Source organism: Melanerpes formicivorus, unplaced genomic scaffold, assembly GCF_026170545.1.
Source record: "Melanerpes formicivorus ecotype bairdi unplaced genomic scaffold, bMelFor1.0.p_v2 SCAF_5, whole genome shotgun sequence".
In the NCBI taxonomy this organism is placed as follows: domain Eukaryota; kingdom Metazoa; phylum Chordata; class Aves; order Piciformes; family Picidae; genus Melanerpes; species Melanerpes formicivorus.
Genome location: NW_027142357.1, coordinates 27,333,017 through 27,351,308, shown reverse-complemented (window position 1 = coordinate 27,351,308; position 18,292 = coordinate 27,333,017).

The window sequence follows — 18,292 nt, the reverse complement described above, 5'->3', positions numbered from 1 at the left end:
GAGCAATGCAAGGATCAGTGGTGCAATGTGGGTTTCTTTCAGATGAATATATATAGAGGTTACATGACAGAGCTGAAAAACTCTCATATTGCAGAGAACATGAAGAACAGTAGCAACAAAGCACTTTAAAAGAAAATGTTTACACAAGGCCATTACAGGATTGCTGAAATGATCAAAATAAACAGGTTAGGTCATATCTTTCTCATGTTTTTCTCAAAATTATTCTCATATCCCACAAAAAAAAGCCCCTTAACCTTCAGGGATTTTTAACAAAAGAAAAAGCACCACCACACCACTGGAAGAATTTCTGGTTTTTTCTTTTCAAATTCTTGCTCATTACAGTGATGTAGATGGGTTTTACCAGTAGGTGATGTCTCCATATAAACATAGAAAAAGATTTCTCCTTTGTGTTACCCCAGTATAAAAACAATAAACATTTAAGGAGCATCAAAGACAAGCATAATAAAAAAAGTAACACAGCTAACACAATTCTCTGTTCAATTTCTGCTATACTTCTTAAGAATTTGGGAAATAAAATTACAAAGATTGTCTAAATTTATTCTTGGGACTGCAGATCACTTCTGTCAGTGAACCGAGCTGTTTACGTGCTTACTTATAATGGACATCTCTACCCATCCTCCCTGGCATTGCAAGCAATGGGCTGTATGCTTGCAGTTCTGAATGAATGTCTGATTTCTAATTGTAGTCAAGTAGAACTGGGATGGTAGTGGTGGTAAGGAACTAATTGAAATCAAACCAGAACAAGCTGGTGACACCTATGTAAATTAATCACAAAGCCTGAGGTTTAATGTACACTCTGGAGATTCAGCTGACTCTCGTGAGATACTACCAATGCTATCAGCAGACAAGTTATTCCCCCCTTTCAGTCTAAAACTACAGATCATCCTCTCTGCAGTTCTTTGGTTACAGTATGGTTGACAAATTCTTCTGTAGGACTGGAGACATTTTAGTTTCATAGATTTTAAAATGCTGAGATATCAACTGGTGTCCAAAATCATTAAAATGAATACTGTGATTTCTGGTGCAGAGGACTCAAGGATAAGCCCACCAGTGGCAAGCTAAACTAGCAATATAGACCAGACACAGGCACAACATCTGACAACAAAACTTTAAACTGTGGACAAGCAGTGTAGGTGCTGTTTCATTTTCACAATTTAAATTACTGTGTAATATTAATGACTGATTTCTAATTCAGATACCATGATGACTTGGGAAATACAACTGCAATAAATGGAGTGCCAATTAGTAGTCTGCATGTGCTGGGGGTCTGTCTACTGAAGACTAATGAAAACTCATCTCTTGCGAAAAGCTGTTATTGAAGTCATCATTTCTTGTGAATCAGCAGCTTGCAAAATATGTGGTCAATATTGACTCAGACAGACTAGCTCATCCTGTCCAGTTATATACAGAAAAGAGAAAAGGTTAAGCCAGAAACCTTCATTGTACGCCTTAGGTATGCAAGCATACTTTCCCAAATATGGAGAAACTATTTTTCTTTGCAAAATTATATAGATTTCTTGAATGTTTAAAATGCCATTTGCATAATGATATTAGTGCCAGCTACCTGATCATTCTCCCAACATGGCAAGAAGTGTTAACATTAAAACAACTAAATGAATCAAGATGACATGTCGCTCTGCTTCTGTACTGATTTCAAAGTGATGCTGTCACACATCATTGAATAAAAGAATAATTCAAACAAAACTAATACACCCTCACATCAGTCAATATTGTGACACAAACTGGAATAAGTCATACAATTGAAAGCTAACATCAATCATCAGGACTGACTTTCTGGCCATTGTAAATATAAAAACCAAAAATTGAACCACATGATTTTTCTTCAAATCCTGTTGTGATAACATGTATTTTTATTTCCTGGCTTTTTCTTTTTCATCCCAATCATTATTTTTTAGAGACTTTATATATATATATTCCAAATACAGGATATGTTGATTATGTGCTTCCCTAAAATAATAATACAATTTTGTATCATTAAATATATTTTTATGGGAGGTGTGTATATATATATATATATAAAAGCATCTCCACAACTGAACCCCTAATTTATGGATGCTTTGTTGTCGTTGAAACAATCTTAGCATTTAGCTGTTCTGCAAAATACTTATGCTTTGGTCTTGTCAGTCTTATGACAGCCATTCAACACGATAAAAAATAAGGCCTAAAATTAGGAGGATTGAGAGACTATATTCATATTTTGCAGGAAGGCTTAAGAGTGGAAAAATTCAAGCAGAAGTTTTGCTTGAGAATCTGTTCCATTTCTGGAAAGCTTTTGTTAAGTTCCACCTCATAAGTTGCCTATGGACGTAACAGCTTCACTGACTCCATACATTAAACCATCATGTATTCATGCATCTTTTAAACAGGTAATAGAAAAGAACAAATGTTCCTGCAATGAAGAGATGACACCAAGTTGGGGGCAGGTGTTGATCTGTTAGAGGGTAGGAGGGCTCTGCAGAGGGATCTTGATAGGCTGGGCAGCATGAGATTGAACACATCTAAGTGCCGGGTTCTACACATTGGCCACAACAACCCCACGTAGTGCTATAGGCTGGGGTCAGAGTGGCTGGAGAGTGGCCAGGCAGAAAGGGACCTGAGGGCACTGGTTGATAGTAGGCTGAACATGAGCCAGCAGTGTGCCCAGGAGGCCAAGAGGACCAATGGCATCGTGGCCCATATTAGGAATAGCAGGACCTCCCAGCAGGAGCAGGGAAGTCATTCTGCCCCTGTACTCAGCACTGGTTAGGCCACATCTTGAGTCCTGTGTCCAGTTCTGGGCCCCTCAGTTTAGGAAAGATGTTGACTTGCTGGAATGTGTCCAGAGAAGGGCAGTAAAGCTGGTGAGGGGTTTGGAGCACAAGCCCTGTGAGGAGAGCCTGAGGTAGCTGGGGTTGCTTAGCCATGAGAAGAGAAGGCTCAGGGGAGATCTTATTGCTGTCTACAACTACCTGAAGGGAGAATGTAGCCAGGTGGAGGTTGACCTCTTCTCCCAGGCAACCAGCACCAGAACAAGAGGACACAATCTCAAGGTGCACCAGGGGAGGTTTAGGCTGGATGTTAGGAAGAAATTTTTCATAGAGAGAGTGATTGGCCATTGGAATGGGCTGCCCAGGGAGGTGGTAGAGTCACCATCACTGGAAGCATTTTAAAAAGAGTCTGGATGAAGCACTTGGTGCCATGGTTTAGTTGATTAGATGGTGTTGGGTGATAGGTTGGACTCAGTGATCTCAGAGGTCTTTCCCAACCTGGTTAATTCCGTATTTTAACCTGAGAAATGGCCAAATCATCACAGATACTTTTCATATCCAATAATCTGCTAAGTATGACAGTTTGCAAATTGTGGAATATAACCAGAAAAGGCAGCATGGAAATCACACTGTGGTACAACTAAGTAGCAGAGATGACAACAGAGGGCAAGAGTGATAGGAGGGCTTAAATGGCAAAAAGCAATAACCATGAAGCTTTCCAGAAATATGAACATATTTGTCATGGGAAAAGATTGGGGAGATTATTAAAGGGTAAAAAAAAAAGTTAAAAAAAAAAAAAGAAAGAAAAAAGAAAAAGGAAAAGATTTACAGTAAGGGCTGGTATGTACAACAGACGGAACATAACCAGGGAAAATGCATCAGTCACCTAAAATGAGAGCAGTAGGGATTAAGTTAGCAGCAAGTTTAAAAGATATGTCAGTGGGGGTTTGATCAAACGTGAATTGGAAGTCAGCAATAAAGAGACAGATTTTGGCATCCCTGCTAGTTAAATAGCACTTGGACGTGAGAGCAACTCACTGCAGTCAATGCCACTACACATATAGCATATATGTGATTAACATTAAGGGACTTCATCCTTACAGATATGCAACTCTGTGTGCAGCTGTAATACCTTCGCTGGAGCATCCTGGCAAAGGAGCTACAACAGGGCAATTCAAGGAGAATTAAGATCTCTTCTCCTCGGTTCTGTTTTGACCCTTGCACCTCCCCCATCTCTGAAAAGAAAGCACAGATCTGACAGTCAAATGGAACAGGCCTCAAACAAGCTCAATGTTGCATTACTGGCAAACTGGGTAGTCTGCTGGGTCCTTGGCTCTTCATCCAGAGAAAACAGAGTGTGAGGATGCGTTTCCAAGTAGAATTATAGCTATGTTTGTACTTTGCTTTTGGAGGTTCCTAGTTCATTCCTATATTAGGAGATAAACCAAATTAAGTTGTAATATTGTGTATGCTTATACACAGGGAAAACACTTTTTTAATTTAGAGCTAGAGAAACACATTTCTAGTGTCATGCTGTAAATACCTGTTGTACAGTCATAAACCCCATAGTATTTTAGCCCTCGTTAACTGCACTGCATCTTGGCCCTCTTCACTCCAAATCCATATTAGTTTATCCTATGGATTCCCACTCATGTAGCCTTATCCACAGCTACCAGCAGTGGACTCCCTAAGCTATACAAAGTCCCCTATATCAAAATTCATCTCTGTTCTTGTGTGCAGTGTAATCATGGCAGGGCAACTTGTGGGTCTTAAAGGATAAGCTTTGATGTGTTAATGCTATAATACATATGCGAGTGAATTCAGAAACATGTACTATGCAAAATTCCTCTTAAATATCCATGCTGGCAGGACAGGCATGGAATATATGCATGTACCCCTTTTCAATATTTTTGCATCTCAGTTTCATCATTTTTTATCCTCACAACTTTTGAGTTTTTGTTTTGTTTTTTTTTTCAGTCATAACAAAACTCTTCCCTCTCTGCCTGCTGGAAAAATGTATTTTCATTCTTCTAGGGGCAAAATATTATTTTTCTTTAAGAACATGAGGCCTAAGAAAAATAAAGATAAATCATCCTAGACTTAACAGTTTCATCTCATGGACTCACTGCACTGAAATCATTGAAGGTCACCACAGGATTAATATGGATGTATTAAAATAGCTAATAGCAACGTAAAAATGGATGAAGATGCTGTAGAGCTGGGTAAGAAGGGGGAAGAAAAGGATGAAGCTTGGAACTCTTTTTCAGTTTGATGGAAAAAAATATGCTGGCCATAATGTATAACAGTGTATTTTTTGGAAAGGAGAGAAAATTGGTTTGCTTTAGGAGTTTAAGCTGCTTATATGAAATGAGTTTATGAGTGTGTACAGCACACAGACATTTTAGCATGATTGAATGAAGTCATCTGCATATAATTGAATGTGTTTGTGGGTGAGCTGGGGGCAGCAACGGAGTACTGGCCCTTCACCATCTCTTCTTTGGGATCTGCTGGACAGTTTTGCACAATTATGCCAGAAGTGAAAGATCTCACACACCTTTCTGAAAGGGCTGTTATAAAAAGGCTAGGTCTACATGGTGGCCTTGCAGAGGGAAATGCCACCATGAATGATCAGCTTTCATCAGGCAACAAATACGTCACACTGAAACCAAGCTTTAAGATCCTAATTCACAAAAAACCAGCCTCCCTTTGCTGATCCTGTTCCTACTGTCAGTTTCTAAAGTCAAGCTTCTTCTGGTGAGATAAATTAGTTGGACTAAATTTTAGCAGATCTGTTGTCATTTAGCCAGAGAAGTGGAGTATTAAGGGTTAGAGCATGTGATGTCACGTTAAAATTTTATGACGCCTCTGATTCACAGAGGATTTATTGGGTAAAGAGATGACTGGGTCTTTATCCACTTCTGACTTTTTTTTTTCCTCCCATCATATTAATGCTCACAAATTACTGTAAGATTTGTAATTAATGACATTTTGCTAAAAAGTTAAGACACAGACATTGTCTTCTAAAATAAAACCAAGACTCCTTTAATCCACGTACTTCAAGTATTCCATTATCTGTAAAAATAGCTATTCTTCAAACCTTATCTGCAGAGTACATTTTAATTCCTAAAAGTCTAAAGATTATCCATATTTCTTGCTTTGTAACTATAGAGAAAGCTTGCAATATAACTGTTATTGTGCTGAGATGCCTAGGGCAGGATGAGGGTGCTGCTGAATAATAGTGAGAATGAATCTCTGACAGATCACAAACAAGGGGCAGGGGGATCATCAGCCATAATTCTAAAGCAAGAGTAGCTGAGTTAGGGACAGAGAAGCAACAAGGAGGTCCATCAGCTGGACTTAATTGCCCATGATAAAATGTAGTTTCATGGTTGCTGATGTTGAAGGGACCATGCAGAGCATAAAGGAAAAGTAACCTGTTTGAGCATACAAGTAAGGCACAAAAGGGTATCATCTACAGGAAAAGGTCAAAGACTATTTCTTTCTGCATGGAGGACAAGTTTCACAAGAAGGAGGCTTTGTCTTTAATCAACATGTCTGTTGCTGATATTTGTGTCTATCTCCCAAAATATAAATATCTGATATTAAGACTTTGCCAACCTCTCAACCTCAGGCCTCCAGACTTTGTCTTGGAGAAGGTCATCCAAAAAAATATTATTCCTCTGCCATAACTGCCTGCCTAGAGAACACCTCTGCATGTTTTTATACCTTGCTCCAGGTGTCTTAGCAGGGATAGCACCACATTTAATAATAGACACCCCTGGGTGCGTGTACAATACCTGCACCAGAGGCAGTCATCCCAGGCTCCTCAACTGAAGTTCAGTACATAATCTGAGCAACTCATGTATTAACCTTATTTTAAAATCCATTTTCTTACTGGTTCCTGGAATATCATCTGCCTTCCAAATTGGGGGTTTGCTTTGTTTTTTTAATGATTGTTTTGCTTGATAGTGAGACAGTAGTCTATATTTGTGTGACCTCTGGGTTGAATTATTGATATTTTCCTTTGCTTTCCCAGTTTTAATTATGTAACCAAGTCACACTCAAGCTTTCACTCATTCCAAATTTGTCTGTTTTCACCTTTTCTCCGTTTTGCACGCATTATACAGAATTCTATTAAACATTTCATTGATTTTAAAAATCCTTACTTTAACATTTAAAGGTTTGCGTGTTCTTGCTTGCTGAGATTCAGCAGAATTACAGGAACAGGAATTTATCTTTATTATTATTATTTATTTTTCCCTGTCTTCTTTTTAATCCAGTCTCTTATTGTCAGGTCTAAATCCCTTTATTTTTTTTTTAAATACCTGTTCTTTAGAACACATGCTCAAAAACTGCTGAGGGCATCAAGTCCAGATTAAGAGTAACATTAGTTTTCTTCTAAAATACAAGTTCCCATACACCATGCTTGAAGGAATGGAAGCTGTCCCAATGAGATGGTTCAGTTTTCTGCCAAAATAGATGTTTAGTTATTTGCACCACTCTAAAGTGGAAACTTCAGTGCTGCTGAACCAGATTTCATTAGTAATAGTTCACCATGTTTAACGAATCACCGAGCTGATTTGGTAATAAATCGCCAAACTGACAGCCAGCTTCATTTGCAATATTTTCAAAAAGCATTGTGTACAAACACAGAACATCACATGTTTTGTGACAAAAAAACTCACCCAGCCCCTCTGCAAGATCTCAGGTTTCAAACATGCAGAGCGCATGGAATGTTTGTATTGGCAGCAAGAGTCCCTGCTCTGAAGAACTTTTTAATGCAGCAGTCTCCTCAGTCAAACTATAAATGGTGTTCACCTTTATCTTTATGAACATTACATTACCTGCCAATTTCTCATTTCCCCCCCCCCCCCCCCTTCTCCCTACTGTAATGCTTGCAGTTCCACATATTGGTAGAAAAGAAATTTAGACTTTATTCTGCATCTGTTCAGCATGTGCTCTCTGTTTGTTTGGATAGTGCCTAAGGTTTTCACTGGTGATGTGTCCAAAGAAGATGAAATCTAAGGAAATAAAGACCTGCCAGTCTCCCATTGGTGTCAGGGAAGGTCATGGATTAGATCATCTTGAGTGCCATTATGCAGTACATGCAGGGCAACCAGGTGATTAGGCCTACGCAGTACAGGTTCATGAAGGGCAAGTCCTGGTTAATGAACCTGATCTCATTCTACAGCAGATGACCCACTTAGGGGATGAGGGAGATGTTGTGGATGTTGTTTACTTGGACTTAAAACATTTGATGCTATCTCTACAGTACCCTCTCCTGGAGAAAGTGAATTCTCATGTGGTAGATGGATGGACACTTAGCTGGATAAAAAAGCTGAATAGCCAGGTCCAATGAGTGGTGAATGAAGTTAAACCTAGTTAGCAGCCAGTCACAAGAATTGTTTCCAGGGCTCAGTATTGGCACCAGTTCTGTTTAGTATCTTTCCTCCCTGTACTCAACACTGATGAGACCACACCTTGAGTACCATATTCAGTTTTGGTTCCCTCCCTGCAAGAGAGACAGTGTAGCCCTGCATTGGGTACAGAGAAGAGTAGTGAAGGTTCTGAAGAACAGACCCTGAAGGCAGCTGAAGGAACTGGAACTGTTTAGTTTGGAGAAAAGGACCTTATTGCACTCTACCACTACCTGAAAGGAAGTTTTAGCAAGGGTGGGTGTTTGGTTTGGCTTTTTTCCCCTGTTATTTTTCTGTTCCTTGCTAGTGCAAATGACCAGTGTCAAACATTTACGAAGATTGGAGTGAAAGCTCAGAAAATGGAATGCAAATTCCAGAAGTATGTGATTCTCCCAGGAAAAGCAGCATTTTTCTTTCAACTCTCTAAAGCATTTCAATATTAAAGGAACTATGAAATTAACATAGTGTTACATGTCACATCAATGACTGAAAAAAAAAATCAGTCAAAAATCTTGTTCCTCCAGACTGCATCTTCAAGGCACGAAACAAAACAAAACAAAATAGCCCACTGCAAAACTTTATTCTAGTATTACTGTGAACAGTTTTTAAGTACGCGGGTAAACAGTAGTTCCCAGATAAGGATTAGGCCACCTCTGAAATGCTGGGTTTTTTTTTGTTGTTGTCAAGTTTTGTTCTATTTATGCTGATTTTAGTGAACAATGTAGTGTTCCAGTTAATAAAACAGTATTTCAGATAGATAGAACCTTGTATGGATTTCTCAAAAAAGTCAGCTTCAAGAGGCCACACGGATCACTGTTATTAATAAGGATTCTCTGAGTTCCCACTACAGCTGCCTTCAAGCCCATGACATCCTGCAACCCAAAATAGCCCTAAGAATATTACTTTTTAAGGTTTGAACATCAAGGAGAGTAAACAAGCTGGAGTGATTACTGCTTTCCTCAGTCAATGCCTCACTTGATACGCAGCCAGCAAATCCTACTGGATTTGTCACCATGGGAAAAAATATGTGAATACCTTAGCCTATTTGCAGAAAAAGCACAGTGCAAAACAGCAGCAAGCAGAAGCCTACACCAGAAAACTACTCACCCATCCTTCTCTGTCCCACTGTCATCCTAGCAGGAAAGACCAGCACCCAAGAACCTAGAACCCAGAAGTAGTAACTGGAACATGAAGCTTCCTATATTGCAATCTGAACTGCAAGCCCCATAATACTTTGCTCCAGTTAGCACTTTCATTTTTGAAGCTGCCATGACTACAGCATGATATGAATAACAGCAGCAGATTCAACTCAGTCCATGATAGGAAATGCATCTAATAAATTTCTTATTATCTTGTGGCTTCTCAGCTTATGATGAAATTATGGGGGGGGGGGGGAGAGTACATCCTTCCATCCTTCTCTGTCAAAACTTCAAAATTTCATAAGCTGATAGCATTCTCAGCAAAAGATTGTGATACCCAGATTTACATTCAGTAAAAACTTCATGTTTGTGGCTACACAAGGTTCCAAAAGCTGTAAGATAGATTTATTAGTTTCTCATTACTACACCAAATAATTGTACAGCTTCAATAATCAGGAACAATTGATTTTTTTCTTTTTCCCTTTTTCTTTTTTCTCCTCCCCTTATATCTTCAGCACTGCCACAATCTATAGTATGAATTCAGAAGCTTATTTATTTATGCATATGGCTTACATATCTCAAGGCTAGATGCATAAATTTTTAAGAACTGACATGCTCTTCAGGGAAAAAAAAGTTCCCCCTCTGAATTATTCTACTCACTCTGCAGCTATCCACTGCTACCCCTTGTTTATCTGCTCATTACTGTGACTGAAAATGAGTTTGTCAGGAGAAATATAAAGAATGAGAACACAAACAGAGGGCATCTCGATAACTCAGAAAATACTCTATTTTATTTTTTTTAACTCAGCGCTAAACCTCTTTCTCCTAGCCTTGTTTTAAAAAAGCAGCATTTTAGAAAGCTTTTGTGGAAAAAAAATCAGAATAATTTTTACATGAATGCTTGTTTTGCCTTGCCACACGTGGGCTTTTCCTTTTGTATAAAGAAAAAAAGGCTCATCAGAATAATCACATCTGAAGAGACTCAGTATTTAATCATTTTAACCTGTTCCAAGCCTGAAGTGTGGGCAAAATAATTTATTATTTGGAAAAATGTATAAGATCCATCACAAATTCTAGCAAATCAAAACCTTTGCAAATCTCCATTGGTCTTAGTGTACATGTGTGTGGTAGGAAAGGGGAAATGAGATAGCAGATCATGCTCTGAACAAATTTATATGCCCAAAGTAACACCTTAAGTGCCCCAGTCCACTTCTACCTGTCTGCCCTATCACACAGCTCTGACTCTTTGCCTCTGGTCCTCCAATTTCAGGACCAATGACAGCAGAAAGTGTCAAAACAAGACAAAAGGAGAGAAGTATTTTCATTTCTTACCAGGATAAACTAAGCCTTAAATTGTGCTGAATCATACTCAGAAGCAAGTGCATTTAATTTGTTAATTGCACCCAGCTTCATTAAGCAAAGCCATGATCATCTTCCTCAGCTGAGTTTTGCAAGTGGTCTTCAGACAGGATCATCTCTCTTCAATTTGCTGACAAACAAAATAGGAAAGGAGACACTTTATCTTGCTTTTGAGTAGTGTTATGTATCTGCTGTTATGTACATTACAGCAGATCAGGTTGTACCTTTGTCAAAACCAGCGTTACCATGCAAGGGGCTGTGCAAATATACTGATTGTCTCCATGCCAGATATCTCACAGCAGTGCTTCGATGTCTGCATGATTGCAATGACTCCACATTTCTATGCAATTCTTTTTTCAGTGTTGTTAACTGACCTATGTGTGCCAGCGGAATGTCTGCTAACACTAGCCTCAGGCTGTCAGATGTGGTAAATGAGAGCCTAAATGGTTTAAAATAATTTCCTAGAGAGCTACCCTAACTACATCCACTTGTGTCACAAGAAGGAAGGTACAGATGGATACTGTAGAAAAATATGTGTGATGCAACTAAAAATTTGCAGTGGCTTGCATGTCTGAAGCTATATGAGACAAGATTTTTTTTCTTGGGACAGATAACCCCTAAACTGTCAACAAGAAAGATTCTTATCTCTAAACCAAGTGGTCTAAGACACGATACTGGGTAAGGTAGATTCATGGCTAAATCTGTCTGGTAATTTCTGCTTTTCTAAGTTTACAAAGCCAGAAGATAATAGCTCCAAGAAAAGGTTGGTGGGCATGACTCTGTCAGCCTGAGTTGAGTTTAAGTGCATGAACTCTGTCTGGGATTCTTTTGGCCTTTGTGCTTGTTTGCCTTTCTACATTTCTGCTGGCAATTTCACACCTGACCAGACAAACTAGGAGACATTTTTCTTTTGTTGCAAGGTAAAACGAGTCAATAAACAGACAAGAGGAAAATATGCCCTAAATGACATCTCCTTTTCCTCTGGCTTCATTATCCTAGTACTACTCATCAACTCCTTGTAACTGTGATGTCTCTTGTCTAACAAATAAGCTGCAAAATCCTTTAGGTTAGGACCTTCCTTTCCATCACTTCACAAAAACATCAGCCAGACCAGCAGCACTACATAAATATGATAAAATAATTATGGTAATGGATGATAGTAATCATTAAAAATTCATGCCCCCCCAAGACATGAGATCAGGAGATATTCACAGCTTCCCAATTTGACTCAGAAGGGACAAGAAGATGATGAAGCAATACTGAAAAGCCAGGCAAAGAACCATGACTGAGAAAAAAAAAAAACAACAACAATAATAAAAATAAAACCAAAGATGGGTTCAAGGAATCCCTGGAGAATTCCAGCTTTTGAAGTTCCTTGCATGCACTCACAGCAAGCAGTCCGTGACAGCTGCTGCCATGTGTTTGATACCCTCCTGGCTCCATTTCTGTCATTTACCAAGCCATCCTGTCATCAGCCAGCACAGAAATAGTGTGTGTGTTTTATCCCAGGTCCCATCTTCATTCCTCAGAAAGTCAAAGCCTATTCGTAGATCAGAGCTTTTTCAAATACAAGTATGAAGAAACAGACATTCTGTCAAAGCAGTATTCTGGGCTTTTTCCCTTGCTTTGCTGATGCAGTAAGAATAGGGCAAACATTTCCAGATGAAAAACATTTTTAGTCGAGAAAATGGAGTGGGAGGAAATAAAACACTAAAAAAAAATCAACTTAAAGTGCAGATTCTGCAACTTGGAGATATTAAGTGAATTAGTTTATTTTTACTAAGTTGCTCAGGTTTGAAAAGGAAAGAAGAAAACAAAATGTCTGTAGAATTGGAAAACTATAAGCTCTTGTAAATATCTTTATGTCTTATCTGTATTGCTAGACTAAGTGGCTGCTAACAGATACAGAATTATATTTGTACTCTAAATAGTATTCTCACATTTCACTGACTGCCTTCTGTTTCATGCAGGGATGTGGTCCAAGTTTTATGATGACTTTATTGTTACTGGCTGTCTAGATGTGCACCTCTCCCCTTCCACCTTTAAAGCTCAAAATGATCTCAGCAGAAAATAAGAGTGATTATTAGAGGTTTGTTGGTTTTGTTTGTTTTGGTGGCTGTTTTTTTGTAGTCTTTTTCTTTTTTGTTTGTTTGATTTTTGTTTTGTTGATTTGGTTTTGGTTTCTTTTTGTTGTTGGTTGGTTGGTTTTTTGGTCTTTTTTTTTTTTGGGGGGGTCGCTTTGTTGTTGCTCTCATTTGGAATTTTTTGGGGGGTTTTGTTGGGGTTTTTTTGTGTGGTTTGTTGTTTTTTTTCCTTAAAAACCCATGAATTGTCCTTTAAGTCAGAAATGCCTCCTGGAAGGCAGGTGTAAGTTCAACTGTCTGGGAGACAGACAGCTAGTGTATCCTCTTTTCCATCCATCAAAGAAATAGCCACTGTCACTTTGCTGTAAATATGTTATTTGGGGCATAAATGCTCTTCATAATTGAGATTTTTGGTTTTATAACTTTCATACCAATCCTATTTTATACTTAGCAGTTACATCTCCAGATAATCTTAATGTAAGGCAACAATTGCATTTCTAGTGCAATGAAAATACCAAAGTAGAAGATTCAGGGGTTACAAACAAAATCCAAAGAGTGTAATTCCTGAAAAATATCCTCTCTAAACCCCAGACATTTTCATTGCATTAAAAATGTTAGCAAAGCTCTAGTACTTTAAGACTTTGGTTTGTAGGTTGTTAGGAAATACATGTACATATATAAATAACCAAAGTAGTATAAATCAAGGAAGTGGAACATTAATGAAACTGGGAAGTTATACTCACCAGTATTTCACTGAACACACAAGAAAGGACATTTTCTGGTCAAAACAAATAATTTCTTTCAATATGTTTCTCTGAATATCTAAGGAATCATCAGATTAATAAAATAGCAGAGTGTCTACAGCCATTTTATCCCCATTAAAAATATGTTTCAGAGTGTCCAATTACTTCTGTTAGGACAAAAGTAGTTACTAAACAACTGCAACTTAAATTTATGCTTTCAAGAGGAGTTGTGCACAAAGTTAGTGTGCTGCAGGACTCTTCTTAGCTGTACTGAAATATGCATGTATAATATATAGTTGCTGTAAGTAAAGCAGAAATGCTAAATTGAACAGGTGGGAATGAGGTAGAAAGAGGGAAAGAGAGAGAGAAAAACAATAAAGCATCTTTAAATGTTGTCAAAGCTATATAAAAAGTCTGTACATATAGATATGTAGTGCTTTTGGCTGTACCAAATTTTGTGTTGCTAAAGGTATGTTTCAATAAAAAATTCCACTTTCTCCTGTTAGTAGATACCAAATTCTGATATTCCACTCTGTGCTGCTGTTATTTCATCAAGGTGTCACAGACACCTTCTAGAGAATTAAATACGGAATTTAAAGATCTTTTTGATTTGCTGAGCCTTTTCTTTTCCTCCCTACTTCCTTATGTTCCTCCCAGGATTCCAATTTCTAATTCCCAATCAAGGCACAAACTCGTGTAAAGAAAATGTTCAAGACTGGATAGTATTCTTCCCAGCCACAACTTTTATTTACTTTTTTTTCCCCCCTTCTAATTTTTTTTTCTCCTTTGATATGTTTTCTTACAAACATACCAGATTCTTTCAAGTTCTTGAAGCTGTGAACAGTGCTTCCCTAACCTGCATTTTGGCAATCAGCCCATGCTGCAGTAAAGCTGTGGATCTACTAGACTGTACTGCTCTTCACACTCCTTCTTTTCTCTGGATTGGGAAGGAAATACCAGTAGACTGGGTACCGAAAGAGCTCATAAAGCCTTACAGTCTTGAGAAGGGCAGATTTCCCCCCAGAAAGAGAGGAAGAGACAGGTAATAACATTATTAGGAAGGCAGCATCACAGTCATGAGCAGCCATTAACAGAACATATTTTACTATGGCACTCACTTGAGGCAGGCAGACAAACATGAGGCTGCTGAAAAACAGCAGGTTATAGACCATACTGGAATGGACCTCTCTATTCTCATTAAATTATTCTCCTTTATATAAGAACAACCCACAGTTGTAATTGGAATGGGGGAGGAAAAAAATTTCTTTCCCTAAGATGACTGATTTTGTTGCTTCAAGAAGTTCAGTTACTATAGTTTTCCTTCATGAACTCCAAGGGAGAATGAGATTACTTTTCTCCCATAAATGGCTGTGTTTGAAAAAGTTTGGCCACTGAAAAGGATCTTTTATATTTATTTTAAGCTCTAACCATTTATGAGTTGTGTTGGGGTTTTTTGTTTGTTTGCTCGTTTTGGGGGGTATGGGGGGTGGAGATGCAAAAAGCAAGGAAAAGTCTAGAGGAGTAGCATAGCACTAGAAAGGTAGAAAATTACTCAAATCTGGGACAACAAGGTGTGATTTGTGGCATTCAGAGAGCTCATTCTGCTTGACCAATCTGAGAAGAAGAGTCACATGATTCAAATATGAAAGTATCTTCACATACAGGAAGTAAGGTGAATAAAGGACATTGGATCTTTTGGTGAAAGGCGTGAGCACAGACTAGAAACTGAAATCAGATAAATAATAGTGAGAAATTTGCTACATGCATGCTTGACAAATAGATTAAAAAACTCTTGAGGAAAAACAAAGACTTCATCACCTCTCTAAAGTCATGATCTGATTGTGTTTCCTTAATCAAATCCTTATGCTCTGAAATTTTCTGTTACAAGGAGAGCAGGGCAGAATTTAATATCCTGTGATACAAGAGCCAAGGTCTCAGTCTCTCCTAACCTAGGCAAATCTAGGCTACGTATCAAAGAGGAGTAAACTAAGTATTAGAAAATACAGATTCACCCTGCATGATCAATCCTGTAGATTGGGATAGCTGACACTGTGAGGATCAGTTCTATTGCTCAAGGCCTTTGCATTGCAAGATCATGACAGAAAACACAGCAAGCTTATATAACTTTCAATTTCTTGAACTCACAGGCTATAATCAGCCAAGACACCACTCACAGAATTTTTTTTAAGTATTCATGGTGATAAAGTGATGCAACTAGAGTATTGTCTCATGGTTTTAGAGATAAAACCACATCAGAAGTTAGATGGTAACATTTGAAATCTATAAATAAAAAGTACCACTGATTTTCTCCCAAAAGAACAAAAACTTTTTAAAAATTTACAATGTTTAAAAAAAGAAATAAATCAATGATGCACTTCTGAATGATTCTCATATGGAATCTATGTGGTGGAAAGGAGCAACTGTTTAACAACACACAGTGAGAAAAATTACAAAATGCTTAGTTCATGAAAAAAATAAGAACAGCATGTCCAGGTGAAAATGGAGTGGGAATATAGCTAAAGAGAATGGAGACACAAATTGTAGCAATCTGTTATTAAGAAATAAGTTGAGAATTTTCAGGCTTCTTTTATTTTGCCACAGAATACCAGAGATGAAGAGGAGTCTAAATAATTTAGACTGCCTCTAGGCTATGTGTGGGGAGCACTATTTTAAAAAGCCTGGGTTTATGTTCTGGAATTTCACAGAAAGGACAAAATAAAGCCCTGTTCTCTGTTTGGTAGCTCATTAGCTACAATCCAGAATCCGGACCATTACCTGTGACCTGACGATTTATTAGGGATCACTATGAAAATGCTGGAGACCTGCTAAGGGTTTGCAATATGACATGGAACTACCTGCTGCACCCACATCTCTCCCTCTGGGTTCCATATACCCAAAGACTAATACCGAGTTCTGTGGTTAAAATATACTGGGATTGCAGGGAAAATGACATGGAGGAGGGCAGATTTCCAGAGGGCCAAATTAATTTCCCTAGGGATCCTCTGCTTATAAAATCCCATAAACAAAATGTCACTTCTCATTCGCTAGGACACTTTGATTGCTAACAGCAAACACATGCCTTACCTTGGCATAAAGCTCTGCACTATCAAATTAAATAATGTTGGGTTGTTGGGACCTTTTTTCCCTAAGAATATGTCTCACACATTCCTTGGCTGCCTTTAAAAGTCACTTGTAAAGTTTCACACTTGCATGCTGTGAACAGAAAAGCTGGAAAGCTTGGTGCCTCCAAGGATCAATAAGCTTTGTTTCATTTTGGCTTGAACAAGGCGAAGAAAGTCCAGCAATTGACAACTGCCATCTCATGGTGATTGCACAAAATGAAAAGGATAGCCTCCAGTTGATTTCTGATTATTAAGCATCAGCTGAAAGCCTGATAAAATTGCACATTGCTTATATTCAAAGAGATCAGGGATTTAGTAAAAGAAATTACAGGTGAAATATTATGAGGCCACTACTGGTATAACAACAAAACTGGATCTTAGTATGCTGTAATATTAGACTGTTCCTCATTGTCAACATCCAGCTGTCTTCAAAAGTGTATACTGCACCAGTATGTCAGGAAGGCAGGTTGACAAACCCCAAATCTGTACTAAAATCCTGGCTTGCAGAGGAAAAACAACAATAGAGTCACACTGTCATGGCTACTTCCTACAGCAGACAACTGGTCAGGCAAAACAATTCTCACAGAAATAAAGTAGCATTAGTGTGCAAAGTGATGTTGGAAATCAGTAGTTTCTGGACAAAGAGAAGAGGTTTTCAGGAATTTCCTCGAAGTAAGATATTAAGACAAAAATATCTAATTTCAAAAGAATACTCAGAATGAAATGTTTATGCTTAAAGCATCTGTAGATCTTGTGGGAAACATATCCCTGAGATCTCATGGCCTTAATTGTCTGAGAAACCTTTGCTCTAAGAAAGAGCAAAATATCCTGGGTGCCACGGGGCTCCTTGTGAGAAGAAAACCAGTTTGGAAACAAAGCAGTTACATTTGGAACAGAAATTAGGCTTTTAAACAGCTCTAAGATTAATTCTTACCCAATCAGAACTAAAATGTGCTTCGGACCCATATGGGACACCCTGCACCCCTCCACAAGCCCAAGCTGTTCCACACAAATGGCAGAGAGTGGGTCAGTCTGCTCTGAATGGTCTCTACCTGAGCTGCTGAGTGCCACTGCTGATTTCAGCTCAGACAGAGCACACATCCACTCTGCTGTGTTAACTACCCAGTGATCCAATTATCACTGCTGTCCGCCACACAAATCCCTTCGTATTATAAAAGTCATTGGCTGATACAAATCTGCAGAGTTCAAAAAGACTCATGTACAATTCACTGCACGTATTTTCAGTAGGACTTTTTTCCCCCTAGTCTTAATTAAAAAAAAAAAAAAAGTTGTACAGAAGCTGAACAGAGGTAGATGTTGGCAATATGATGTGGTCACAAATTACATTGAGTGATAATTCCAATATCTAGCACTAATTACTCCCACCACTTATCTAGAATTAATTAGCAAACGTCCTTCTGGGAATAGTAGCCCTGATACTCCTCTTTCCTATAAAATTACTCAGGCTTTACACCAAGGTAACTAAGCAAAGGATTACCATCATTGCCTACAGTTTTAAAGCTCCTCTAGCCTGCTGACTGAGCACAGTTTTTCAGTGCAAGATATCTGAAACAGATTTCCTTGGGAATTACAGAGCATAAAACCTGAAGACAGATACACGCTTCGCAGTAAGACCAAG